Here is a 9,778-nt window from a genome sequence, read left to right as displayed (position 1 = left end):
TCCAGGCTCCGAGCCATCAGCCCAGAGCCTGACGCGGGGCTCGAACTCACGGACCGCGAGATCGTGACCTGGCTGAAGTCGGACGCTTAACCGACTGCGCCACCCAGGCGCCCCGCCTGTGTTCTTTTTAAGAGCGCCATTCTTTTGTTAATGACTACTCATCCTTTAAGACCCTTCTCTGGGGTCACCACCTCCTGGAAGCCTTTCCTGATCTCCGTGCCTGGCTTGGATGCCTCTCTGTTCTCTGAAAGCTCCCTGTGCGTTGCTCTGATGCAGCACTTCACACACTGCATGGGAGTGATCTGTCCAGCTGCCTGCCTTCCCCTCTTGACTGTGACCTGGCAGCTAAAGTCTGTCTCTGATTCATCTCTACATCCACAGTCTCCAGCCAAGTGCCTGCCGTAACACTGATGGTTGGTGAATGTTTTCTGAAAGATTGAATTCAAATTTGTAAACTTTCTGAGTGGGAGAGGCCAAAAACAAGTGTGAAGTTGAGAAACATCTGGCAATTCGAGGTGGTACGGACAATTTAGACATTTTGGGCCCCAAGTCACCAATGTTTATGATCTCTCAACAAAGGATCAATCCAGAAGATTCCATTGGACCTCTGACCTCTTTCCTGCCCACCTGGAGGAATTTGAGGCAGGTCCCGGAGCAGAGCAGATCTAGGATGCTTCTGAAGACCGACATAGCTTCATTAGGAGGAGCTGGTGAGCTGTGCTTGTTATCAAAGCCTCTAGGGAGTTAGTTGTCTCTTGTGTTGGGGGACTGCTGAGGGCTGTGTGTGTGTGTGTGTGTGTATCACATGTGTGCACATGGTGGTTTTGATGACAAATAGGGAGTTTTGAAGAAACCCCTGGGCAAACAGAGAACCATCTCAATCAGCCTGATGGCAAGGTTCCCGAGACTGTGAGGATGGAGGCCTTTGTTCATTAATTCTCACAGCTAACACTCACTGAGCACCCACTACCTGCCCGGCCGTATTCTAAGTGCTTCGTGTGTATGAAGGAATCTAATCTTCACAACAACCCCACGAAGCACATACCCCTATTGTCTTCGTTGTACCGATGCCGAAACACAATGTTGAAACGATATGCTCACGATCACCCAGCTGGGAAATAGCGAAGGCAGGGGTGACCTCAGGCGGCATGACTTGGGAGCTCAGGTTCAGATTAACCTGCCTGGACCCTTCCTTCCTGCCTGTTGGTTGCCATCACAGTCCACAGTCAGTGCTGCTCACTTTCTAGGAGCCCCGGTTGACAACCGGTCACTAGGAGTGACAAGGGGCATTGCCTTTCGAGGAGATGCAGGGAAGTCTCGGCAGGAGCACATGCAGAGCTGTGATCTGTGAAGAAAGAGCCGAGAGCACGGACGGGGTACCGGACTCTGGCTGTGCCCTCTCGCCCTAGTTAGGACTGTGAGGGGCTGGTGGAGTGAGCCCTCCATGTGAGGAGCCTTGGAGTGAACCCACCGAGGCTGGAGATGGCATTGGAGTGATGTAACCCAGAGGGGGAGGCTAGGTGCGTTGGCTTTAGCTCTCACGCCCTGCGAGGTGATTACTAACCCTGTTTGCAGATAAGGAGGCAGCCTCAGTCAGGGAGGTTACCTGATGCGCTCAACCAATGCCAAGCATTGGTAGGTCTCTGAGCTGGGGTTTGAATCCAGTTCTCCTTGATTCCAGATCCCATCTTTTTAACCCATACTCACTGCCTTTCCTGTATCATGTCTTCTCTTTTCTTTCCTTTCCCTTTTGTTTTGGATAGAATTTCCTCTGAATTCCTGAGGGCCGAGGGAGAACCATGGCCTATTTAGTGGACAATATGGTGGAAATATTTTCCCAGGATCTGGGGGGAGTGTCAGAATAAGGAGGATCATGATATGCACATATAAAAATAAGGTCGAATTTGCTTTTAACTCCTAGATGTCTTTACTGAGAATCACCACAAATACCGTCTTTCTTTCTCAGCTTTTCTACATGTCCGGGAAGTCGGTGTGTGGGTGGGAGGTGAGACTGCAGAGCCCAAGCTCCCCTGTGTGGCCGGAAGGAGGGTTCAGTGGGAAGCCCAGCTGGCGGTGGGAGGCCCAACAGCGGAGACCCTGCTGGTCAGCAGGTGTGGGCACGACATCCTGAAGGCAAAGGGTGCTCACACAGTATTGCTGATGAAGCAACGATGATGAAATTAATTCATATTTTATGTCGGTTATTCCGGACTCAGGTGCTCGGCGGGCGGGGTTGGGGAGACGCTAGGAGACAGGAAGGAGGCCCTTCAGGAATGGGGACAATGTGATATGGGCGGACACTGGAAGAGACAGTGGAAGAGACAGAGACGGCATTAAGATGCTACTAAGAGAGGAACAGGATTTGCTTGGTCGTGGGGGTGATACTACCGTGAGATGAGAAGAATAAAGCATTGAAACAGAACTGGGGAAATCAGAAATGGGAACTCATTTGGGGAGAAAAAGAGCTTAACTTAAAACAGCATTTTGGGTTTTTTGGGGGGGATTTTTAAAAGGATCGAGTTGGAAGTGTTTTCATTGCGGAGATCATCCCTTGCCTTTCAGAGACACCATAATTTGGGAAATGCGAATCTTTTGCCCATCTATTCAGGACTCGTGAAGACAGAGATGAGCCTTCTGCTTCCAGTGATCATGGGGCCCCCAGATGAAGCCAGCCTCAGGATAATAAACCAGGTAATTATCTCCATCCTTCCTGTGACAATAATGGTGTCGAAGCAGGCAAAAATTCATCAGAGGAGGCTTTGGAAGTCCCCGGGGAGACTCGCGATAAAGGGGCTGATTGTCAGAATCCGCCTCTGCAGCATTACACCCAGGCAGCATGATGACGGCCAAGGACCACACGGTGCCCCCAGAGTAAAGCACTGTGGAGATGAAACTGAGACAGACACCTACATCCTAGCACGGCACCCCACCAAGTCTGCCTGGATGGTCCGGATCAGTAATTAGAAACACAGTGCAATAAATATTGAAAGAAACTTCTGTAAACATTCTAGAGGACAATGAAATTAGAAATAATAAGCAGATGGGCTTTTATTCAAAGCAAATCATGCCAGATGGACTCAGTACCTCTTTTCTTTCTTTTTCTTTTTCTTTTTTCTTTTTTTTTGGATAAAAGTACAAAGTTGGTGGATGAAGGGAAAATGGCACGTTTGATGTCATATGTTTGAAGAATGTTAAAACATTTGAGTCTTCCAAGAAGTCTGATTTGCAGAATTGGCTCAGAATGCCTGGAATAGAAGCACATACCTGACAAAAAGTTGGATAAATGCTGCTAATTGGACAATAGAAAGTGCTAGAACACTGGGCTGGTAGGAAAGCCTCAGGAGGAGTCTTGCAAGTGACCACACACCTTTGGAACCTTAGAGATCTTTGGTCCCAACCCTCTCATTTAAGGATAAGGAAACTCAGTCAAAAGGAGACAATGACTTCGCACACGTGGGACTAGAACAAGGATTATCTTCAGTGTGGGTGAGAGCTCTCCTCTCTACCCAGCATCTCTCTTATCTAGGAAAGGAAATAAATGTGGTCAAGTACAATTCTTTTTTTTTTTTTTTTTAATTCAAGTGTAACTTATAATACCATGTTACATTAGTTTCTGGTTAGGTACGATTAGGAAATAATTGGACTTGGAACAAATAAAGCTCAAGATATAGACCATGTCCCCAGAAGAGGCGTCAGAGTGGAGATGGTGGTTGAGGAACCACTGGGAATGCTTCACTACAGGCCATATTTCTGAGACCCGGGCAGTTTTCAAGCCGCCTTCAATGAGATTCATTCATCATTGCTGTGAAGCAAATAGTGCCCGTTTTGCAGGTGAGAAAATGGCAAAACTCAAGGAGATTCAGTGACCCACCTAACTAAGGGGGAGCAGCAGGCATACAGCACAGTGAGGACCGAAGGCAGCAGCCTGTGATTGTAGTCAGGCTCGCTCTCACCCCTATTTGGCCTTTGGTAAAATCCTGATGAAGCCTGGCCTTCCTTCCTGCACTGTTCTTTCTCCAGAAGGCTCCTCTCTTCCTCTGCTTTCCCAGCTCACGTTGCTGCCTTTAGAAGTTCCCCAGATGCCAGGTGATCCTAACTTCACAGAGTTCTCAGGAACTTCTCCTATTCCCTCCCTGTTCCTCCTCCAGTGTCCGGGTCTCCTTTCCCACTCCTGCTAAGCTCTGTGCTCAGCCTTCTGTTACCCTAGAAGCATGAACTTTGTCTAAACTAATTTCCACCATGGCCTGTATAGGCCACAGTTTCACCTTCAGGAAATCACTTCACCTCCTCAGCCTGTTTCCACAGGTAAAAAAAATGAAACACAACAATGACGCCTAGTTTGTGGCTCATGGCACATTGTGACTTGCAGTGAGGACCATGTGTGTACTCAGCTCGTCAATGCCAAATACAAAGTAGATGCCCAATGTGTATGTATTGGAGGCGGTTAGGTTGGGAACTTTCCTCAAGGTCCCTCCTTTATTTTTTTAAGTTTGTTTGTTTATTTAGAGAGAGCACACATGAGGGAGGGGCAGAGAGAGAGAGGGAGAGACAGAGAATCCCAAGCAGGCTCCAAACTGGCAGTGAAGAGGGGCTCTAACTCACAAGCTCATGAACCCAAGAGATCATGCCCTGAGCTGAAATTAAGAGTCAGAGACTTAACCTACACTGAGCCACCCAGGTGCCCCCTCAAGGTCCCTCTTCATAGTTCTTCCTTTTTTGTTGTTGTTTTGTTGTTTGGAATCTAATGTGTTAACTCTAAAAATCAGATTCCTCCCCTCCCTAGGGTTTACTGTTTTTGTTTTTGCTAAATTTTTGTTTGATTGTTGTCGGCTGCCTCTGCTGAGGACCAGCCTGAGCTGTGAACTTAGGATATTCTCAGGTGTTTTTTGAGCCTGTATCTTTCCCTGTGCACGTGCAGTGACTTTCTGATTTCCCCCATATACACAGTTGCTTTTGAATATCTTAGTCTTTGATGTCTGGCTCCAAAAAATTGGAAAAAGAGAAAAATAAAAGGAGAGAGAGAAGGGTGCCTGTCCTTTAAATCCCCTGGAAGTCACTTCTGCTGTAGGCCAGAGGCTCGCATCATTGGAGGGAGGCACAAAAACAATGACTGCCCGCCATTTTGTCTGCACCTCTGGGATTAAAAGTAGCATTCAGTGATCAGAACACTGATTCACAATATCCAAAGGACAGGGTCAGTTTTGCCCAGCCTGGCTCCTGCAAGCTGTGTATACTGTGCAGCTGCTTGCCGTGGGAGTGGCTCTTTCTTTCCTATGCAGAGTAATCTATTTCCCCTAACCCATATCTGAACACCCCTACTCTACCTATTAAACAGAGAACTTTCTGGCTATCAGGATTTAGTCCTTTGGGTGGTGGCAGGTTGAAGTGGGAGGTAGAATGTTAATAAATGATTTTGTTCCTTTTACACATAAATTTTTCCCTGTCAGCGTATGGAAGAGTTTTTGCAACAGGCAATTCTTTTTTTTTTTTTTTTTTTTTTGAGAGAGGAATCATTGAAATGCAGGGGTGAAAATGGAAGGCTGCCTGCATTTCCTTCTACTGCTGAAATATAGCTCCTTGGTCTTTACTGGTCCAGGTTTTTAGCTCTGAGTGACCCATGAGGCAACACTGTTAAATAAAACTCGAACTTACTTTTTGCCTTTTTTGTAATAAGCCTCATTACATGCTTAGTAGGAAACACCCTGTCTGCCATCTGCTATGGACTGAATATTTGGTCCTCTCAATATTCATATGTTGAAATCCTAACTCCCAAGCTGGTATTAGGAAATGAGGTCTTTGAAAGGTGTTTGGGTCATAAGGGTAAAGCCGTCACGAATGGCATTAGTGCCCTTACAAAAGAGATCCCAGAGATATCCCTCTTTCCTTCTACCACATGAGGACACAAGGAAAAGATGGGTCTATGAACCAGAAAGTGGGTCTTTGTTAGATGCTCAGTCTGCTGGTGCCTTGATCTCGGACTTTTCAGTCTCCAGAAGCATGAGAGATAAATGTCTTACTGATAGTCTATGCTATTTTCTCAGAGCAGCCTGAGTGGTCTAAGATACCTCTGATGTAGTACTATTTTTTTCTTTTACTTACCTTCTACAGAGGGGGCATGGAAGCTGAAGGAATGCCCTTTCCCCTTCACCTGAAATGTAAGCCATTGGAAAGAGCAGTGTCTGGGAATGACTAGACCCGTATTTGTGTCCCACTTCTGTCACCTGGGAGCCTCAGGCAAATGTCTCAGCCTCTCTGCTGCAGCTGGTCCTGGGTCAGTTGAAGTCCGTACACTATGACCTCCCCCAGGGTGGGAAATATAGCTTGTTTATAGTGCTTGACATAACAGGAGCAAATTTAGTAAGCATTTAGGACTTCATACCTTTAAATGTTGCTGAAACACATCCTCGTACACACACATCCATCACCAACAAATATCACTGCAGGGAGTGGCAAATATGTCTTGCATTACTTAATATAATCATTATAAGAACTCTGCAATGAAACTATTACTATCATCACTATTTTGCAAGATAAAACTGAACCACACTGAAGCTAATGTAACATTACATGTCAACAATACTTCAACAAAACAAACGGAGGCACTGAGTTATTAAGCAAAGTCAGGATTTGAACTCAGGTCTATTTGCCTCTGTTCTTTTAATCTGTATTCAGGATCTAAGCTCCTATTTAATAACAACACTTCACAGTTGAAAAGGGCTTTTACTTTTTAAAGGTAACAGCCATGAGGCTTTTTTGCTCTAAGGTAGAGTAAGAAGGAGCCACAGATTTTTTTTTATTAAGTTTTAATTTTAATTCCAGTATAGTTAACATACAGCATTATATTAGTTTCAACTGTACGATATAGTGATTCTACACTTCCATACAACATCCAGTGCTCATTATGGTGAATGTACCCCTTCATCCCCATTACCTATCTCACCCACCCCCCACTTCCCCTTTGGTAACCATCAATTTGTTCTCAAGAGTCTGTTTCTTGGTTTGCCTCGCTCTCTCTTTCTCTCTCTCATTTTTTCCCCTTTGCTTGTTTGTTGTTTCTTAAATTCCACATACAGATGAAATCATATGGTATTTGTCTTTCTCTGATTGGTTTATTTCACTTAGCATTATACTATCTAGCTCTATTCATGTCAATGAAAAAAATGGCAAAATTTCATTCTTTTTATGGCTGAGTAATATTCCAGTGTGTGTGTGTTTGTGTGTGTGTGTGTGTGTGTGTGTGTGTGTGTGTGTATACACGTACCACATCATCTCTATCTATTCATCTATTGATTGACATTTGGGCTGCTTTCTTTATGTGGCTATTGAAAATAATGCTGCTATAAACTAGGGGTGCCTGTATCCCTTTGAATTAGTGGTTTTCTATTGTTTGGGTAAATATCCAGTGCTATGATTACTGGATTATAGGATAGTTCTATTTTTAACTTTTTGAAAAAACTCCATACTGTGTTCCACAGTGGCTGCACCAGTTGGCATTCCGACCAACAGTGCATGAAATTTCCTTTATCTCCACATCCTTACCGACATTTATTTTTTGTGTTGTTGATTTTAGCCATTCTGACAGGTGTAATCTGATAACCCATTGTGGTTTTGATTTGCATTTCCCTGATGATGAGTGATGTGGAGCATCTTTTCATGTGTCTGTTGGCCATCTGTACTGTCTTCTTTGGGAAAATGTCTGTTCATGTCTTCTGCCCATTTTTTAATTGGATTGCTTGTTTTGTGGGTGTTGAACTATATCAGTTATTTTTTTAAATTTTAATTCAAGTATAGTTAACATACAGTGTTATATTAATTTTGGGTAGATAATCTAGTGATTCAACAATTCCATACATCACCCAGTTCTCATAGAGTTGTATCAGTTCTTTATATATTTTGGACACTAACCCTTTATTGGATATGTCATTTGTAAATATCTTCTCCCATTCTGTATGTTGCCTTTAGTTTTGTTGTTTCCTTTTCTATGGAGGTTTTTAGTTTGATTTAGTCCCAATAGTTTTACTTTTATTTCCCTTGCCTCAGGAGACATATCTAGAAGCATATTGCTATGACTGATGTCAGAGACATTTCTGCGTGTGCTCTCCTCTAGGATTTTTGTGGTTTCAGGTCTCACATTTAGGTCTTTAATCTATTTCAAATTTATTTTTCTATATGGTGTAAGAGACTGGTCCAGTTTCATTTGTTTGCATGTAGCTGTCCAGTTTTCCTGACACCGTTTGTTGAGGAGACTGTCTTTTTCCCATTGCATATTCTTTCCTCCTTGCCAAAGATTAATTGACCATGTAATCGCAGGTTTATTTCTGGGCTCTCTATTCTGTTCTGTTGATCTATGTGTCTATTTTTGTGCCAGTATATACTGTTTTGATTACTACAGCATTGTAATATAACTTGAAGACTGGAATTGTGATACCTCCAGTTTTGTTTTTCTTTTTTAAGATTGCTTTGGCTATTCAGGATCTTTTGTGGTTTTATAAAAATTTTAGGATTGTTTGTTCCAGTTCTGTGAAAAATGCTGTTGGTATTTTGATAGAGATTGCATTAAATGTGAAGATTGCTTTTGAGTAGTATAGACATTTTAACAATATTTGTTCTTCTAATACATAAGCATGGAATATCTTCTCATTTCTTTGTGTCTTCTTCAGTTTCTTTCATCAATGTTTTATAGTTTTCAGAGTATAAGCCTTTCGCTTTTATGCTTAAGTTTAGTCCTAGGTATTTTATCATTTTTGGTGTAATTATAAGCAGGATTGTTTTCTTAATTTCTCTTTCTGCTGCTTCATTATTAGTATATAGAAACACAAATGATTTCTGTACATTGATTTTGTATCCTGTGATTTTACTGACTTCATCAGTTAGTAGTTTTTTGGTGGAGTCTTTAGGGTTTTATACACAGAGTATCATGTCATCTGCAAATAGTGAGTTTTACTTCTTCCTTACCAATTTGGATGCCTTTTATTTTTTTGTTGTTGTCTGATTGCTGTGGCTAGGACTTCCAGTGCTATGATGAATAAAAGTGGTGAGTGGGCATCTTGTTCCTGACCTTAAGGGAAAAGCTCTCAAATTTTCCCCATTGAAGATCATGTTTGCTGTGGGTTTTTCATATGTTGAGGTATGTTCCCTCTAAACCTTGTTTGTTGAGGGTTTTTATCATGCATGGATATTGTACTTCGTCAAATGCTTTTTCTGCATCTACTGAAATGATCATATGGTTTTTATCCTTTTTCTTATTGATGTGATGTATCATGTGGATTGATTTGTGAATAATGTACCATCCTTGCATCCCAGGAATAAATTTCACTTGGTTGTGGTGAATTGTTTTTTTAATGTAATGTTGGATTTGGTTTGCCAATATTTGGTTGAGGGATTTTGCATCTATATTCATCAGAGATACTGGCCTGTAGTTCTCTTTTCTCATGGCGTCTTTATCTGGTTTTGGTATCAGGGTAATACTGGCCTCAAAGAATGTGTTCAGAAGTTTTCCTTACTCTTCTATTTTTTTTTTTTTTTGAAAAGTTTGAGAAGAATAGGTATTAACTCTCCTTTAAACGTTTGGTAGGATTGTCCTGTGAAACGTTTGGTAGGATGGCCCTGTGAAGCCATCTGGTCCTGGACTTTTGTTTGGTGGGAGTTTTTCACTTTCCTTGCTTGTAATCAGTCTGTTCAAATTTTCTATTTCTTCTTGCTTCAGTTTTGGTAGGTTGTATTTTTCTGGGAATCTATCCATTTCTTCTAGTTTGTCTAATTTGTTGGCATATAATTT

General features: G+C 42.6%; 1 long non-coding RNA gene across 1 annotated transcript; it reads left to right on the top strand.

Annotated features, from left to right (window-relative positions):
- The first annotated feature begins 575 nt into the window (after window positions 1-575).
- Window positions 576-6,436, top strand: LOC131496186 (uncharacterized). The gene is made up of 3 exons (XR_009254367.1): window positions 576-710; window positions 2,563-2,691; window positions 6,109-6,436. It is a non-coding gene; the product is annotated as an uncharacterized LOC131496186 (long non-coding RNA).
- The last annotated feature ends 3,342 nt before the right edge of the window (window positions 6,437-9,778 follow it).

This window comes from Neofelis nebulosa, chromosome 15 (genome assembly GCF_028018385.1).
Source record: "Neofelis nebulosa isolate mNeoNeb1 chromosome 15, mNeoNeb1.pri, whole genome shotgun sequence".
NCBI lineage: Eukaryota > Metazoa > Chordata > Mammalia > Carnivora > Felidae > Neofelis > Neofelis nebulosa.
This window is presented reverse-complemented; position numbering and strand designations above follow the sequence as displayed.